The 19,902-nt window shown below is 38.6% G+C and overlaps 1 protein-coding gene across 2 annotated transcripts in view; it reads left to right on the top strand.

Moving 5' to 3' along the window:
* Positions 1–19,902, top strand: part of LOC137197304 (protein kinase C epsilon type-like) — a 97,746-nt gene that overhangs the window by 1,740 nt on the left and 76,104 nt on the right. The gene's annotated exons all lie outside the window — the stretch shown is intronic.

Here is a 19,902-nt window from a genome sequence, read left to right as displayed (position 1 = left end):
ATTTTTGCATTTTTGCTTGATATATGACTAAAAAAATTAAGCAATTACCACTTAATTTTCTAACAATCAACTTTTATTAATTTTTCAGCTAATTGCTTCAGCATAATGAGGAAAAGTTCAAGTGTAAAAGTAAACCTGTTCAGTATGGAAGCTCATTCCTACCAGACGAAGAAGAAAAAAATCAAGACTCAAGTCATAGTTGTGACATTAACTCACTACCTTACATAACTGTGTTTGAAACTTTTGCTTTATCAGCTTAATATTTTTGTCTTTTGAGATGATCACTGTGCGATCAGTTGATCATAGAGTCGTTATTCCTGCGATGACTCGGCTCACAGACATGACAGATCATCTCATAGGTCATAACTCACCGTCCATCAACACTTGTGTGAGTAGCTGATGGAGACGGAGTTGTCAGGACACCTGACAGCACCGACAACATCCTTCCTCTGAGCTCCTGTCGGTCACACAGCAGGTTGTAGAAGATGTCAAACAAGACGAAAGAAGGAACAAATGCTAGTCCCTCTGTTGGGACGTCCTGAAGTGTCCCAGATGTAGTGTGAACTGTCCGCCACACAAGATGGGTTAAAATTGAGCAATCATCGTACGGTATCTGACGCTCGTTCTCATTTTCGACGCCCCACGTCTGTCAAATCAGGCCATTAATGTGTTTATGTTGTTAAGTGTCATCCCTGCGTTAGTCTTTCATAAATGACTCAATAAGGTGAACGCACGGAATCGATAACGCTGAAACCTGTGCTGCTTGTTCAACTACAGGATCCATGGTTGCTTTTGTGAAGCTGTTCACCTCGTTGTTCTTGGTGTGGTTTATAAATGTCAGAGGTCACGATTGAAGTGATCAGTTTATCAGCTGGTTGATTCAGAGCCAATTTACCAACAGTTTCACTGATCAATTTAGGGTATAATCCATTTTCCAAACAAAATATGAAAACGTTCTCTTGTCTCAGCTTCTCAAATGTGAGGATTTGTCACTTTTCTCAGTTTTATATAATTATAAGCTGAAAAATCTTTGTTGGTTGGACAAAACTTGGGCTCTGGGAACATACAGTGAGCATTTTCCACTATTTTATTTTGTTTTAAAGGCTAATCTATCCAAAAAAATAATCTATATCAATGAAAATAATGAGCTGCAGCCATATTATTGTAATGATAAAGGTAGTCAGCACTGGCATCATCGGCCTGATAGATGTGACCTAAAAACTTGAAAAACAAACTATTACAGATCTTTGTTAAGCTGTGAAAACACATATTTCATCTGAACATACACATGATTTTTTTTGGCTAAAGCAAACGTTGTTTTGCAAGTCAGTGTCGTAAATGCACAACATGACTCACTGCACACACACACACAGTATAGATCCAGTTACCTTTGTTGTGCTCTCGTTAGATGAACCAGTGGCCCACAGCAAGAGCTACAAAGAAGGCGAGTGGGTGTGGTTAGGCCACATGCATGGTACACACAAAAAACACACACGCCTGCATGAAGAAGCTGTCCGTTGTTGTCTGAAGCCGCTGAAGCAGACGGATATTTGAGTGTATTATTGATGAGGCCATCAGGTCCATTAAAGAGAGAGAGAGAGAGAGAGAGAGAGAAAGAGAGAGAGAACAAGATGAAAGAGAGGGGGATGATGAAATAGGAGGAGGACGGGTTTGGAGAAAAGAAAGTACAGCTCCCAGTGTATTCCTCATGGCGGAAATCTTTCAAGACGGGAGACTTGCAAAGCCAGAGAAGGTCAAGGCTGCCAGGCCCTGTGATGTTTCACATGTTTTGACAGTAAAGGTTCGACTCTTGAATAAAGATTTTGGAGCAGGATGAAAGTGACTCTTGGTTGCCACTGCTGCTCTGATGGGTTCAATTATCAGTTTTATAGGCAAAGTTTTGTATCTCTAAGCCATGAGAAAGCCTGCTGAAGCTAAATCCTTATTTTTAACGCCAAAATACGCCAAAACTGATGTTAACTCATTCATTCAGTCGAATGAAGTGCATTTTTGGTGGACGTCTGCCAAACTTTGCACCTTGTGCTTTCGATGGAGCGTGTTATGAAGCCGCTCCCTTATGCACTCAAGGTTAAACAAGTCCCGACTTTGACTGCTTCATGCGTTGTGTCACCACAGACACGCATCGCCTTGAGTGAACTAAATAGCCTCTTTAGTGAGTAATGCTTTCGGAGTAAATTAACGCCAAGCTGAAAAGCAGCCGCCCTCTCTGGTTGGATGAGTGAAGCCTGTCCCGCCTCTGTAGGGTGTGGTCAGAAGTGTGCACCTTTAACCTCACCCAGTGATGATGTCACAGGGTCCTGGAGTACACCTGTGCATCACTGCAGCAAGGCGAGAAGTTAAACCACTGGAGGTCAGCAAAAACAAAGATTATTAGCGGGTGTTAAGTTACTCTTTAAAGGCTCTAAATCTACCAGATTAAAGAGCAGTGCACAAATACGCCATTATCAACATATCTGCTAATCTGTCTGTTGAAAAGGAATGTCGAATGATGTGAAAGACAAAAGAAAGAATGGATGAATGAATGAATACTCTGTTCCAAGATGGCGTCTAATTCAGTAGAATGAAAGTTGCTCATTGTGCGCACATGCTGAAAAGCTTCTGAGCCAGAAGACATCACTTATTAGAGCTCTTGAACAGCCATAGCAGTACATTATTTATTATTTTCATGATCATTAATTTTAATAGAAAGTGTTATTTTGCAGTGTTTGTTGGTTTCAGCAGTTTCCTCTGAATGTCACAATGTGTTTCATATAAGGCTGAATGCTACTGTAGGTAGTTAGCATGTAAGATGTGCTGAAGTATTTTGGTAGAATGACTTAGACCATTATCATTAACTGTTATCAGCCTCTAAGTACTGGGATTACTTTCTTCTTTATTACATCTGTTTTCCACCCATGAGTGGAAACACAGAAAATTCATTGCAACATTGCAAAATGTTGCAAGAAAGTTTTTACGCTTGGCTGAGGTGGAAAAGTTGGTGTTTCATTGAAAGCAAAATGTGACCAAGTTCAACGGAAACAGATGTAAATGAGACTAAATATTCTGTGTGGAGCAATGACTGTAAGGCTCCTAAAATTAACCAATGAAACAAACAAAAATGTCATATTTCCATCACATTTTTTAACCCTTTGAGGTTTGACTGCAGCTCTTTTATGACATCATCTCATTGTGAGCCCTCTTCTTCTGCAATGGTTTAATGGCCTGACTGGAAAAGCGCCACCAGCTGTTTATACTGATGAACCGACTCCTGATATTCTCAAAAAAACAAAACAAAAAAAAACTGTGAGTGAAAATGTGCATTAATTTGAATTTTCTTTTGCGCTAAATTTGGCTGCTAACCTGGCTAATGTCATTGCTAACCTTTATTTTTGTTATTTTTTGATGATATCTGCTTTGCTGCTGCAGGTGTAGGCAGCACTTAGTACTCACTGATTCTGATACCCAAACATTGAGCGATGACGGTTACCGAGTAATGATCGGATGTAAAATCTTGTATGTATTTTTGCCGTTTATCCTGGTATATTTCTGCTCCTCACAGTTTGCTTTTGTTGCAGCTGAATTATGTAAGAGAGAGTGAAAAAAAATGAATGACTGATATTAGAAAAGTTAAAGGAGACTGATGGAAGAAGACCATGTAGCATGGATTAAATCTAAAGAACCTGGCTTCTGCTTCTTCCTTTCATCCTCCTGACCTCCTCTGACTCTAGACTGGATTGGTAGGATGCTCTTAGAAATGTTTCAGACTCTGTCTGATCCAGAGTCAACAAATAAGAATGTTTTTGTAAAGTTATTCTTTCCAAATATAAAGCTCATTCCACTAAGACATAGAGGAAGGGAAAACGATAAATCTCCTCCTCAGTTAGTTCAGGATGTTGAGCTTCAACAAAATATTTTTTTGAATGTGAAAGATCATACAGTATATCCCTGATGATATAGAGAAAGGAGCTGACTGAATGCTCTTTGATTGTATGAATGGAATATTGCACTTTTATCAACTTGCTATTAGGTTGATGGAGGATCAGTTGGCCCAAAACCAGACAGTAAAACAGTTCTTCTCAACACAAGGGCTGATTTATTTGTTATTTTTGGGGCTGAAACTAGGCTGCAGATTCGTGTCTGGTCATTTTTTTTTATTTTTATCTGAATGCAAATGTTAGAGACTTGAAATCTATTTGTGAGAATGATGATCAGATTACATACGAAGTCAGAACACATGCTAGTGGACACAGAGATGCTATGTTACACAGACCAAGGAAATAAACATGATCTAAATAAAGAATCCTGACGTTTCAGCGTTTAAAATAGAAATACACCATATGAGTACAGGTGAGTCAGCTATGGGTCATTTTTTTGGGACTATTTCAGTGAGACATCCAGACTCGTCTGTGACAGCGAGTCTTCCAGGAACACAGATCTTCCCACAGGAAAAGTAGTTACAGTTAGTCAGCGCATTGTTTCTGTATCATATTTCATTTCTCATGTTGCATCATGTCAAGTTCTTGTTTTCTCTCTTTCTCTCTCTATTGAAACACAGTTTAAATGTTATTATGGAGCAACATCGTTCTCATTATAGGGGATTTTACACACCAGTATGTGTTGGGGAGTATTGCATGTGAAAAGAGTTTTATATGGTATACCAGTGTTTTCCTTATATTCATTCTGCAGTGACAGCTCACCACGCCTGAAGAATTATGATACTTGTTCATACTGTACGAGCATGATAACACCCTACGTTATCACGGGAGTGTTTTGAGTCATCGACTAGTACATCAAACCCCAGAATCCTCCCTCTCCTCGTTCTCCAAAGGACATCCGTATGAAATGTACTGTTGTAAGAGTAGCGTAGCTCCTTTAAGGAATAAGGCAGTGCTTAATATGTGCGGTTGAGCGAGTGGCGGAAAGGTGGACTGACCTTTAAGGTGGACTAACAGCTGACACTTAACTGTCAATTAGCTGCTTTTAAACAGAGAACGGAGAAATGGATGGCTGCTGAGTCTTTCCTGACCCTTCCCCCCACTCTAAAAGCCTTCTAAACATATTGAATAAATAAAGATACTAGTTCATATTCCAAAAAACACATTCATCATCTAAACATATGAAGTGAGCAACATGACGTATCGTTGAGAAAGACTCAGTATGGTTTAGAATGAGGTTTTTCTTACTTCAGCTCTCTGTGGAGTGAATTGAGTTGAGGTGCATTGTGGGTGATGTAGGCGCCAGGTCGTGTCAAGGAAAAAAAAAGCCTAGATTTATAATAATCACAATAATTTATCAAATCACATACAAATCCTAAACAACAGTAGCCTCTCCCCTATAAGGATTAAAAGACGACGATGATGAGTATTCGTCCTTATTTTCTGACACTTCATTGACTAAACAATTCGTTCATTAAACAATAGATGAATGGATTAATCAGTCATGAAAATAATCAGTAGTTGCAGCTGTATTCAGTGTATTCCTTTAATCTCATCATTTTAGGTGTTGGACAGAAAAAAAAAAGGCTTCACAAGAGGCGATTGAAAGTACGGCTGCACCTGAATGCCTCGTCGGCTCCCTGTTCTCCTCTGTTGTTTGTATCTCTGACCGCCGCTTTCACACCCATTTCCATTCTCCCTCTCATCCGATAACACTTTCGTCAGTCCTTTAATCTTCCCATGTTTTTTTTTCTTTTAGCACAGACAAGCTCTGTATTCTTAGAGGAGCACACACACACACACACACACACACACAGTGGCCTAGCAACAGTGCATACAATAGTTTCCACGTTAACATCAAGGGACACCACAGCATTTTGAATTTTATTATTTTTTTCTTTCCCAATTACTTATTTTATGATGCAAACAAAGTCCTTTGGCTAAAAACCTTCTGGTAGGATTGATTCTTCCTCATTAATAAAGGTAGTTGCTAGCTTAATGCTCCCACACTAGTTTAATGAGAGAAACATCAGTTGGTGTCTATTGTCAGTTTACAGCAGCATGTGAACAGAAACGTTACGTCCATGTTGTGACAAGTATCTGCTTATAGAAAGAAAAACCATCAAACTAAAGAGTAAAAATCCAACTGTCACCGCTCTCCTGCAAGCCTGTACAAGGCCCATCGACACTCACCTTCAGCAGAAAATCATACCGGCCGAGCCAGTCGCATTGTAAGCCAACCAGAGCGCGCACGCACACACACACACACACACACACACACACACACACACACACACACACACACCTACACACACACACACACACACCGTCAACAAAGTGAATCCACATCCCAGAAATTTGAGCTCATTATTCAAGCAGGCGTGAAGAATAATACGCAGTGAAAACTGTTGTGTAATGAATTGTGCAAAAATGCTCTGGAGGCTCAGAGAAGACTTGCTGAAATGACAGTATTTGGGCTGTTTCATTGCTCCCGGTTACTGAACTGCCAAAAGATTAAAACATGGACACACTGGGATGATTTCCAACTTCAGGCAGGCTTGACAGAATCTTCATTGAAGTAAAGACTGTGCTTTTGTCCTTTTTAAAAAAAAAAACCTGCACTACTTTTGGTGTGATATAAACAGCTTGTAGGTATGACTGGGTATTGCCACATCTCTATTGCAACAGCACTAGTATAGAAAAAATAATGAAAAGATACCCAGCTCTCTTCAAACATTAAACCTATTAGAATACTTATAAAGGGGACCTAGCACAATTTTAGGTCTATATTTATATTCTGGGGCTCTACTGGAATAATTTTGCATCATTTACAGTTCAAAAACCTCCTTATTTATCTTATACTGGTGCTTTATGCAGCCCCCTCAGTTCAGCCTCTCTCTCAATCAGGCAGTTTTAACTCCTGTCTCTTTAAGGCCCGCCTCCTGATGACACTACTGTGTTCGATTGGCCAGCTGCCCCTCAGACTTCTAACAACTCTGGAGGCTACGTAAACAAACTCACTCATGTTTCTTGTTTGTTATTCAAAATGGAAACTTGTCAAATACATTCATAAATGTTAGACACTAAATTCGATCCATAATATGCGAGTGGACAATGTGAACACCCCATGGAACAAACTTAGCGACAGTCTTAGCAACAAAGACTACCAACGGACGGCCATTTGTGGGCATGGGTGAATGATCTGATATCATCACAAGTAGGGTTGGGCAATGTCTACCGAATTGGCATGTGACAATATCCACAGTGAAACATTGTGATGGATGATGATATCGTTGTTGGGGAACAACACCATCCTTGGTGAAACACAGAGAGCTAGTGCAACTGTAAATGACAGCAAAATGCAGTAGAGACTCTCACACTGAGCTCAAATGAAATGAGTGCACATAAATGAGGTAAATAACACAAATTTACAACCCCCTGCCCTTCCTGAAAGAAACAAAATATGTTTATTTATATTATTTGCCCTTTTATTTGCAGGGAGCATTTTTACATACGTTCACCTCAAGTTTTGGACCTTTGACCATGTTTAACATCCAAGATCATAACAGTAAAAAAAATAAAAAATCACAAAAAGCGTGATAAATAACTGCATTTCACCAATGAACCCTTAAGCAGTCAAGAACAAAACAATATGATGAACAATATGAACACAGAAGCACTAAACCCTAAAGAGAACACATAAAAACAGGCGTCCTGATGTTGTGATCCAATGCATCGTTACAGATGTGGTATTATGGAAAATAAAGGAAAGCGACAAAACATGTCGATAAGCTTGATAAGATCCTGATGATGAAGGTAAAATGATTGTGGGATTTCCAGTAACACCAGTTCACACTTATTATGCGCTTTTGGGTGAGTTTGAGAGTAAAAAAAAGATCAGATTTCCCAATCTTTGAGGAATTTCTGCTCCCCTCTGAACAGTGACTTCATGTGTAGGCAGCCTCCTTGTTAGAACTTGTCATTAAAGAGAGAAGCGGGGAGAGAGAGAGAAAAACAAGTGTTTGATTTTACTGCACAACAGCCAGTAAGTGCGGGAAGGGAGAGTCTGACGAGCGAAAGACAGAGAGGGTGTTGAAGTTGTCTACTTTTGAATGGCTGAATGAGGGAGGGATAGGGGGGGGGGGGGGGGGGGGGTGAGACAGCAGTGTTTGATCTCACCATGATGGTTTTACAAATATGCATTCACTAAACGGTGTCCTAGATGTGTTAAAATGTTCAAAAACATGTTTCTTAATGCTGGAATCATCACTTTTTCAATTAAATGATTATTTCTATAATAAAAGCATGAATGAAATGTATGCATCCAATCAAAAACATCCTTCAGCTCTCACATTGTGAATGTCAAATGATCTTAAAGGAACATACCGCTAAATTTGCATCATTTTTACATCCGTAAATCATGTGAACTTTACGTCACGTTTAAGCATTTTGCAAACAATGCTGCTGTTTTCTCCCTACTTTTTTTCTATCATTCATATCAATATCAGACAGCTGTTGGTTTTTTTTTTTTAATCTGTTTTCGACAGATTCAAACAAGTTCCAGACAGATAAATTGGCCAGACGGGCTACATTTGAAACATCTTTGAGTTGTGTAATCCATCAGTGAACATAAAGTCACATTATTGTCAGTGAGATTTTGCAGTGCAGATCTCAAACTATTAATTACAATAGTGCTTTTTCAGTTGCTTTCTGGTTATCCTGAGACTTTAACAATACTGTAACCTTCTGTAATCTTCATCATACTGTGCAAGGTAGCAGGTTAAATCCTGTAGGATCAGGACTAAACTCTGCTCCAGCAAGGTTTGGGCTAAAATTAGTCAAAAGCTGAGAACAGTCTGTGTTTGGACTTTTTTTTAATGCAGGTACCGAAAGAATAAATGTCAGGTGAACTGGAGCAAAGACACTGTAAATATAGAACAGGGTGTGTATGTGTGTGATTCACTTTGCAGATATCTGTGCCATTGTCATCCCATTTTTCCCTGTTTGTGAGCTATTTGAGATTATATCAGTTGATGTATCATGTAGGGTTGAAGGTTTTCCTGCAATTAATTTCAGTTGAAGTTCACCAGAATAAGTGGTTTGCACACTCATACCAGGCTATAAACACACATCCCACAGTTTCATAGTTAGGTGAAAAGAGCCACTTCACATAATTGATTGTTTTTTTAAAAGGGGTGAAAGCAGTGACTCAACCAATAAACCAACATAGATTAGTTACTCTGCTTTACTCTGTGTTTCACTTGTTAAAAGTCGTGATCTGAGCTGTATTCGATTCTGTGCTGACTTTTCCCAGAAAACTATATTACTTTTTTTTTTTTTTTGGTTGAATCGGTCTTTAAAAACATTAACAAGTGTGCGGATAGTCTGTACACTATGTGGGTAATATAATAATGCAATCATTCATGCCTGTCTCTCGGTGGTTAGAGCACAGGATCAGCTGTGGGGCAGCAGCTGACTCACTGACGTTCTCGATGACACTAACAACCGCTGATTAACAACTGCGAACCGAAAACCTCTTTCCTTAAGTTTAAGGGTGGATCTCGTGCAGCCACACCACCGCCTGTATAAACCATCTCTTTGTGCAGGATCTGTATAATATACAGACTATACACTTGTCTGATGGGCCTTTTGATGATATAGGCCTACTATTTCTGCCCTCTTCTTCCTCTCCTACTCTTCCTCAGGACATGCTCTGAGAGTGGGCATACAGTATTTTTGTCTTAGTTGTGATATACTTGAGTGTAACATAAGCTGTGCCTCAAGGATTTGACCTACATTCATTTTTAAATCATCATCCACACTTTGCATTGCATTTTTTTCATTTTTTACATTAGCTTTTTATATTTATTAGCTTTATATATGTCACAAACAGAACATATATACCATTTTTGTCTTTGCACAGCTTAAGTTACATACAGAAAATAAATATACTCAGTAAAAATAACCAATGAGTCGACTAGAACCACATCCTTTGATTCATGTATTATTAAAGCAGTAGAATAGTTTTTCATACAGGAGAAATGAGAAATATCTGCAGAATGAAACTGATATTTTGCTACTTAGCACACCTGTGTCGACCTCTACCTCCTTAATTTCCAACTCCTGTTTTTGGAAAAAATATTTTTTGAAGATACAACACATGTTCACAATCATCCTGTAAGGAAATTTGAGAGTAGTTTGAAGACTTTTCTCTTGTAGAAGTGAAATAAAACCATTAAAGCAGAACATATATATCACATTTATGTATCTTGTCTATTAGTCACACACTCTCTCCTGTCAGGTTTCTGGAGCCTGTCAATTTTTATTTTTTCACTGGCACTTTCAGGCATTTTTTAGACTGTACTTTTGTCTTTTTTGAGCTCCTCATCATCTGTGACAGTGGTAATTCTTGGCAGTCGCTTCAGTAGGCAGACGCTTGCAACACTGTGGCATAAAAAAAAACACGTTACATGAGCCTTCAGAAACTCCTGCAGGTTAAACTGAGCTAGCAAAACATTTTTAGTGCTGACTGACTCCAACAGGCTCACTGAGACAGACTTGAACATCTGTCGTTCTGAACATGTAAATGTGTAATCCATGATTATAATTTCCATATTGTCACATGATAAGGTATAATATTGGCACAGTTCATGGACCTATAATCTGGTGTAACTAGCCTGAAGTAGGGGTTCATGATATAGAAAAAAATGATATAAATATATATATAAATATAAAAAGATATAGCAGTATCTGATCGTAGTCTTTACTGACATTGATAAATTCATAATAAAGCTATTATGCTGGGGTTTCTAATCATGTCAGTTCTGCTTTTATTATCACCACAAACTCTTTATTGTAAAGATACAAAAGTGTTGCGGTCATACTAATCCATTAATCAATGAGTCCATCAGCAGAGAATGAATTCACAGTTTTGATAATTGATTAGTCATTGAAGTCGTTTACCAAGCAAAAAAATGACAAATATTTGCTGGTTCCAGCTTCTCTAATGTGAAAATATGCTGCTTTAGTTTTTTATACCATTGTAAGTTGAATATATTTGTGACCTTCGGACAAAACAAGAGAGCAGAATAAGTTTCATTCACTATTTTTTGACATTTTGTCGGCTAAATCATTAATCAGTTATTCAAGTTGCAGACCTAAATTGCAGAATTCCTACTGGTAAATCTCATATTAGCTTATATATACTAGGGGTGTGCCCAAATACAAATACAAAAACATTATTCGGCAAAGCACAAATAATGTTTTTGTTGTTTTACGAATATTTGTTTCATACAAATATTTAAAAAAATGTTAGAGGTCTGTCTGCAATGAGGTGATGAGTAAAGTTTTAGCTCAGTAATCAGCGCAGTCGTCTATGATCTGGGAGACTCCAGTTCCAGACCCGGTGTGGGGACCTCCTTCGTAAGGTAGTTTATTTATGAACACTTATTGTAACACTTTAATTTTCTAAAATTAAAAGCGTAATAAAAACAAAAACAGGATTTTTAAGCTTCTTTCCACTTTTATTCGAATACAAATACAGATACAAATAATTTTGCTGCCTTAACAAATACAAAGACAAATACAAATACTGGGATCTCTGCACATCCCTAGTCACTACAGTGAACAGCTATTCAAAAGCCCTTTTCTTATATATGCAGGGGTTTTAATGGTATAGTTGCACATCAGCACTGGGTTTTCTGCACATCTCTAATACATACACTATATGGTTGAAAGTCTGAGATCACTTTCCCAGTGGTCTCAGACTTTTGGACTCTACTGTATATAGTTGTAAAAAGCTTGGGGGAAAAAAAAGCAGTTGAAAGAATACATCTTCAGTCTTAGCATCAGTGGTCTCTTTTCCAGTTTGCTTGTTTCTAGCTGTGGTTGTCAAACTGTCGCTGTGGTGGCGCAACTGTGACAAAGCCAGATTTCTGTGCGGTTGTACTGCGGTTAAAAGCATCAACGATCGCGGTTTAGCTGCCGAAGCTGACGGGCGGCGACGCAAAAGGAAAAAAAAAAAAAGTCTACTAAGAAAGAGAAAGTTCAGCTTTGACAGACGAGTTAAGAAGTGTAACACATGGCGAGTTGACATTGGAAAGGGACTTCCCCCTCCTCCCTGCTGCAGCGTTCGCTGCTGCAAACAGGACTGTATGTCCAGTCATCTGAGGAATGCAGAGCGCTCCGCTGTCTCGCTGCAGATTGCAATTAAAGCGTTTGTTCTTGTGCAAAGCTATGTATGCACCAGAAAGCACAACAGCAACCTTTTGCACTGATTTTGAAGCAATGTAGTGGTTCACTGTCGAAACCTCTTTAACTTTTTTCTATTGTTATTTCTATTGTCCAACGATTAATAGCTTTATAATCAAAACTGTGGTTTGGAAGTGCCGTTTCAATTGTAGCTTAAGCCTTTAGTATACAATTTCCTGGTTTTCCCCTTAAGTAGCTTTAAGATCGGGAAAAGAAACATCTTATTCTGTCTGACAGCATCTCATTCTGTATCAGTTTGCAGCTTGCAACTGCAGCTGCATGATGTTTACACAGTCAAATATTCAAATCCAAGACTCCGTTTTTTGCAGTTCCATAAGAACGGATATATTCTAGATGTATTAAGCACCGTTTTATAGACATTCCTTGACATGTTTGGTGTCTTTGGAAACTTTTGGGATCTCTAGAAAGTGAGTCTGTGAGTTTGAATAAAGTTTGGCCGCGCAGTGCGAGTTTGTAACATCAGGCCAAATGAATGGGTCAGTGAGACTGAGGGGTCAAAAATGTCGTAAAAGCGGTAGGTTAAGGGAAAAGGTTGGCGATTTCCGTTATTTTTCTTCCTGTCAAGAAATCTCATGCACGGAGCCAAACCATCAACGAATTCTTACGATCTACTTATTAAATACGGCGTGTGTGTGTGTGTATCAAAGCCTGATATATCTTATTCCTCTGTGCTGCAGACCTGAGTATCTGCAGGAAAGGATTCTATTTACAGAGCTTGGCTAGTTTGTTGTGCTACACATCACAACCACTTAAGTATGAAGTCAAGAGGTTGTGATGAACCTTGTTCCAGCACATGCTTAGTGGCATCTGTCTGCCTTACACAGAACTACTCTCCAGAGACTGAAAACGTGATCGCTGTTATTAGTCTTTGGAGCAGTTTCTAAACAAACTAAAGTGACCAAACTCTTTGTGATGAGGGGTCAGTGCAGCGGCTCATTGGACGACAACGGAGGTCTAACGGCACAGAGGAATAAGATATATCAGGCTTTGGATACACACACAATACTTGTAAGTAGATCATTGTTGGTTTGGCTCTGCACATGAGATTTGTTGACAATAAGAAAAATATAGAAAAATTGCCAGCCTTATCCTTTAGAGGTGCCCTGTGGATTTTTCCCTGTAAACAAGCAAAAGGTCGTGTTTACTTCAGTGTTACTCACCAGAATGCATTGTGTATTCTTCACATCTGACAAGCGTGTCGAATGTTTGTCCTTCCTCATAAATCATTTGCCAAACTGCTTATTTTAAACATTTTAAAACTTGCAAATGTTGACATCTATGTTTACTTACTTGCAGTCTTCTTGTCTGAATTTGTCAACCGTGCACACGTGTGCGTTGTGTGTCTTTGTGTGTGCGTGTGAACTATAGAGAAACAGCTCCATAACTCTAATAGAGGTCAAAAGCACCACAGACCCTTTAAGAGGTGAAACAAATGAACAGCTTATGAAAAAAGATGCTTTTTCATAGATGAAAGAGGTTTTCAGTTCATACCGGCTATTAAAAGATCTCCTTCAAATGTTCTTTCAGTGTAAGTGATGGAGGCCAAAATCCACAGTGTGTCCGCACGGTCATTTAAAAGTTGATGTGAAGCTTATATGAGGCTTGAGTTAGTCATATCAAGTGGATATCTGACACATTTACTGTCTTTTTAGCATCAAATTCCCTCTTTATGTTTCCCTGTTGAGCTGCGGTGGAAGTATAGTAACAAAAAGTGAGACTTTGGCGTAGACTGTAACGTTGAAAGATATCTACTTGATTTGACTCATTTGGACGCTGAAGTTTATTTTAGCTTCAGATAAACTTTGAAATACATTTTTGCACAGAAGGAGGACTGTGGATTTTGTTATGAAGGGATCTTCTAATGATCAGTATGAACAGGAAGAAAGAAAAACCTTTCAATATTGATTTGGGCTCCTGACTGTTGATATATAAGGATTTGTCTCTTGTACAGATTGTGGTCTGTTTTCTTGCTCAAAGGCACCTCTGCATTTTCATCACAGTCCCGTTTGGCAGAATTGCTGTAAACTCTCACGAGACAGAAAAGAGGAAGAGCTCAGGCCTGCTCTCTTCTTGACCCTGTTTCCCTGCGGGCCGTAGTAGAGGGGTGTCCTCTTTATGGGCTGAAGGAAACGGGGGCAGGGCTGTGTATGTATGTGTGTGTGTGTGTGTGTGTGTGTGTGTGTGTGTGTGTGTGTGTGTGTGTGTGTGTGTGGGTCTAAAAATAAAAGCAGTGTGTTTCAGTCACACGGTAGGCCCTACTTCCTGTTTTCACTGTCCCGAGTTTACTTCCCAGAGAAAGAAGGGAAGAGGGAGAGAGGAGGGATTTCTCCCCAGGTGCCCCCCCCCCCCCCCCCTTCCTTGTAGCTTCTGTTATCATTTGTCACGTTCATGTATGTCACTTGCAGAGCGATACAAGACAATACGGTCGCGCAGATATGTCAGGAATGCAAGATGAAGAAATCAGCTGCCGGTGGCTAAAGCTGCTCCTGCTGCTCCTGTCAGCAGCACTTAGCTCAAACAAAACCTTTCACAGCGATAGAAATGAGATAAGAAGTAATATAGTCCAAGAGTTGAGAGATAAGATATAATTTCTAATAGAGAGTCTGTTGTTTTCGCTTTCTCTTTCTTTATTTTTTGTTTTTTTTTTGTGCTGATCACATCTCTTGTTTTCATGCTTTATCGTAAATATGTGGTTTAAAGTTTAAAGAAGAGCTAATTCACGTTTAAATATTAAAAAACATGAACTTAAAAGCACTTATAGATTAGGTTAAGTTGCCGCAATCATCACGATAATTATTTTCTGTAATAGTACAGATGTTTTACAAGTCATAAATGTCAACCACTGGTGTTGGATCTGTATCAAAACAGACGGTCATAGATAGTCATCGAGCACATGTGCTGGATTGTTTTCATTCAGCGAGTGCAGGAGTTCATGAGAAAAGAGGAAATGTGTAAAAAAAAAAAAAAAAAAAAAAAAAAGTTAAGTAATCTTGTAAAATATGTATTTGATCTGCACTAAGATTATAACTCACGGCTCATAGCTTCACTTTTCATGAAAGTTTGCTGAAATATCTGTTGATTCGTTTTGAGATATGCTGCTTGTCTTTAAATAATAACAATTCTGAAAACATAACTTTATTTGAAAGAAGAATTAACTGTTTTTTAATATATTCAGATGATATATTTAAACCTCAGTGTCTCTTTGAGATACTATGGATGACTCACAGTTTGTAAAGATACATTGATGCATTGGCTCTATTTATAACAGAAAGCCTTTTATTTTGAAATTTAAATTTAAAATTGATTTCTTGTTGCGTTTTTATTAACAAAACCTTTTAAAAAATACAGTCATGCTGTAGAATAACAACGGTTGACCTTATTTTTAAAAGAAATATTGACTGTTTTTGGGGAATTATAGAATTTAATTGTAAATTAATGGCATAAAAAAATATTAAATTAACTGTAAATTTATAGACATTCAACAGTATTCTTCAAAAAAGTGAAATGCGCATACAGTGATGTGAAATTTTACTGCACATTGTATGTAAATGTACTTTTTTCATATTAGATTTACCATTTCCAAAAGTGAGGATGGATTCAGATTCATCACCTGACAGCTGTTAAGGTGTGATGATAATAGTTTACTAATTATTTCTGTTTTCTTAATGGATGGAAACATTTTCAATCCAAGCTGCTCATGATGGAACTTTAACACTTCACACTGTTGTGAATCATCTAAGAGAAACTGGTTGCTGATGTAATCTTAGTATCAGTATGAAAAAAAACACATTCGGCGTTCCCTTTGTGATACCCGTCGGCTACTAAATCTGTCCTTCAGCGGGACAGACGTACGTCAGAAAAATACTGCACAGCTTATGTAACAGAAGAAGTTTATAAATAAATAAATCTTAATTTGGAGAGTAGAGGTCAGGCGTCTGTGGAATGTCAGTAACGTAAATCAGCGGTGAGCTGCACACGGCAGAATTAAACTTAGTACTCCGTTTCCTCACAAACAGGATGAGAGAAGAGAAAACACCCTGTCATTCTACGCACACACACACACACACACACACACACACACACACTCACACACACTCACGAACTGTACATTTATTACACAGATTTATTTACAACAGACAGACAGCACAGACACACACCACTTTTTTACATGTAGTTGCGTTAATGTGTTTGATGTATATTCATACATTCAGGCTGTTTGGCAATGAGGGAAACTTGATGTTAAACCTGCATTAACTGATTTTTATCCACTTCAGCAGGAACAAGTAGTGAACACAACTCTGACACATCATCACTTTTTAAGTTGATATGTTGAACTTGTTAGCAAACAGTTGTTTATTTCCACATCCAGCAGTTACGGAGCAACATTATCATTCATTTGGAGTCGTGTTTCTGTCCACCTGGTGAATGTGAGTCCAATATTCACTCTCTTTTAGCTCTGTTTTTGTTCTCCACCAACTCCTGAGGGAAATATCTGGCTCTTTAGCTGCTAAATGCTCCACTATGTTCACCAGCTAGTCTACAGCTAACTGTGTCTGTTTTGCCGTTTGGTGCTGAGCAGGTAGTGTAAAGTGGCTGCCTGCTGCGACCCAATGGACACTATGAGAGCCACTGAGAGTGAACCAGAACAGTAAAGTTGCAGCCGGACAGATAAACAATGAGCTGAAACTCACTATAAAGCTCCATAAAGCTGCAGAGTCTCTGATAATTCTCTGTAGGTTCATCACTATGAGCCACAACCAACACATTACACACTGACATTTCATATATAGACAGATTGGATTCTTAGGCTGGGGGACTCAACATTTAGGCAAATTTTAGGCAATGTTTTATTTTATTTATATATTTGTTAATTGCAAAATGGGAGTTTCTATGATGGAAGTTTGGTTGTGTAGTGTTGATCAGAGTCAAACTGTTATTCTTCAGCTGCTGAGTTGCTCCTCCGCTCTGTTGTTCATTGCAGTGTTGGACAAAAGTCTCCGTAAACATCTCGGTTGATAAGTGTCGATTGATCTGTAGATTATTTTCTTGATTAATCAATTGATCTTTTTGTATGGTGGACCGGAGGTGCAAAACTCACATTTCAGGAGACACATTAACAAATCAAAAAACACAACAACAACAACAAAAAAAAAAACCCCAAAACACATATTGTTGTGCTTTCTGACATGTTTCCTTGTTGGCACCTCAGAGCCGTTGTTGTTTTATCTATAAAATATCAGAAAATAGTGAAAAATGCCTGTTATAATTCCTTAGAGTTCATGGTGACATCTTCAAATATCTTGTTTTTATCTGATCAACAATCTAAAATCTAAAGATATTCTGTTTACTATCATGCATGAGACAAAAAAGCTTCAAATCCTCACATTTAAGAAGCTGCAACCAGCAATTTTTGCTTAAACCCTAACCCCAACCCCAACCCCCTAACCCAAACCCTAACCCTAACCCTAACCCTAACCCTAACTGCCTAACCCTAACCCTGGCCCTAACCCCAACCCTAACTCCAACCCTAACCCCTAACCCTAATCCTAACCCTAATGACCAGAATAAGTATTCGAATATCAAAACAGTTGCTGACTACTTGTTGCAGCTCTACATTTGATGCCAGATTTCGGTACTTGATGCTCTTGATGCTCTCTTGATGCCCAGTGCTCCAACACATTAAAGTGGGTACTAAAACGGTACTGAGGTTCAACACGCTAGTTAAAAGACGTAGTTACACTGCTTATACGAGTAGCTGTCAGCTGTCAGTGGTCAGCTGTCAAGTTTTTACTGGTCTATAAGTTTCCATATATCCGCCTCTCTGAGTTGATCTGTCCTGTGTTCCCATGTCTGACTCTGTAGCTGTAGGTCTCTTTGAGGATACATGCAGCCACATGACTCCAGCTTGACTAAGGCTCATGTGATATTGTAAAAGCTTTGGGACAGCTTGTGTGTGTGTGTGTGTGTGTGTGTGTGTGTGTGTGTGTGTGTGTGTGTGTGTGTGTGTGTGAGGAATGCGTCTCAGTGTGTGATTAGGTTAAAATGAGTCTCATTAAGCTTCAGTTGACAACATGTGATGTTAATGATTGAATTTTTGAATCAACCTTCATCCAGAGAGATATATAGAAGAGTTAAAATCCTGAAGGTGACTAAACATCCTCACAGATACTTTCTTCTCCCGGGGCACCTGATGACCTTGTTGCTATTGGACACCATCCAAATAACAAAATAAACAGCACAGACAAACAGAATATTCATATAACCTTGACTTGAGGCAGGTCGCCTCGCTTCAATGCTTTTCTTCTCACTGACTGATAAACACGCAGCCAGTGTGAAATGAAGCGATGGCTTGTAAATTCAGCGATCTCTGTATGTTGTGTGGTCTGACATGAAGCACATGTACAGATCTACATGTCTGATATGTATCCTGAATATAATCTATGAAAGTTCTCTCCATGACCCTCAGCAGGGAGAGGAAACATGTTCAATTGGATCTTATTAAAAACTGAAAACAGAGAATTTCCTTGAATGTTGCTTCTCACTCTCTAAAACCAATGATCTTGTTATGCACTGACACCCATCACTTAATTACCTGTGCAACAGGATATGTAATGAAACAAGCAGCTTTTGTATCAGTTCAGTGTCTTGTTCTCAAAAAAAGACCACGGTACAGCACAAGTGAAAGGCTGGGTCAGCAGCAGAATTCATTATTTTAATTTGCCTTTATTTCACAGGAAAAGCTTATTGAGATTAAACATCTCTTTTGTAAGAGTGTCCTCGCCAAGACAGGCAGGAAAAAAAATACAACCTTAAAACATACTAGAGTTGGACTGAAAAACAGCAGCAATTTGAAGCATTTAAAACCCTCTAGGAAGCACCTTGACATGAGCAGATAGATGATGACGCAGAGTTCCTGCAGCAAAGCTTTAAATCTGCTCAGAGAAACCAGCGACTGTAGTTTTGACTCATTTTGCAGAAGATTCTAAGTAGAAGGAGTCGTACATAAAAGCTCTTTTACCAAACTCTGTAATGTGTAAACGCTCCCAAGTCAGAGCAACATTAGGTTTTCCTGGTCTTCCAATTATGCCGCCATTGCAAGAATGCAGGATTAGATTCTTTTATCTGCTGGAAAATATACAGTTGGTCTCTCTAGCTGAGACAGAGGACGTCTATAAACAGCAAAACTGTTCTACTGTGTGTAAACTCACCCAAACCACCCTACTGGCAGGTGGATCTGGCTAACATAAGTAAAATAGCTCAATTTAACCATATGAAGTATTTCAATATTGATGAACTGTGACATTTTTAATGTTAAAACATCATCATCATCATATGGATGTTGTTTTATTGATTTTGATGCAGTATTTTTGTTTTATTGCAAACATACCTGTATATAAATGGTCCTTCTGTGCAGTCGCTACCACTGCAAAAACTTACTAATAACAAATGAAACGTTAGCAACTGCGCTAGAGCTGCAACAATTAGTTGATTAATCGACTAGTTGCCATCTATTAAATTCGTCGCCAACTACTTTGATAATCGATTAATCACTTTGAGTCATTTTTAAGAAAAATAAAAGTACAAAATCTTTCATTCCAGCTTCTCAGATAAGAATATTCTGGTTTCTTTAGTCCTCTGTGACAGTAAACTGAATATCTTTGGGTTGTGGACTGTTGGTTGGGAGAACGTCATTGAC

The sequence above is a fragment of the Thunnus thynnus genome, chromosome 14, assembly GCF_963924715.1.
Source record: "Thunnus thynnus chromosome 14, fThuThy2.1, whole genome shotgun sequence".
Taxonomy (NCBI): domain Eukaryota; kingdom Metazoa; phylum Chordata; class Actinopteri; order Scombriformes; family Scombridae; genus Thunnus; species Thunnus thynnus.
This window is presented reverse-complemented; position numbering and strand designations above follow the sequence as displayed.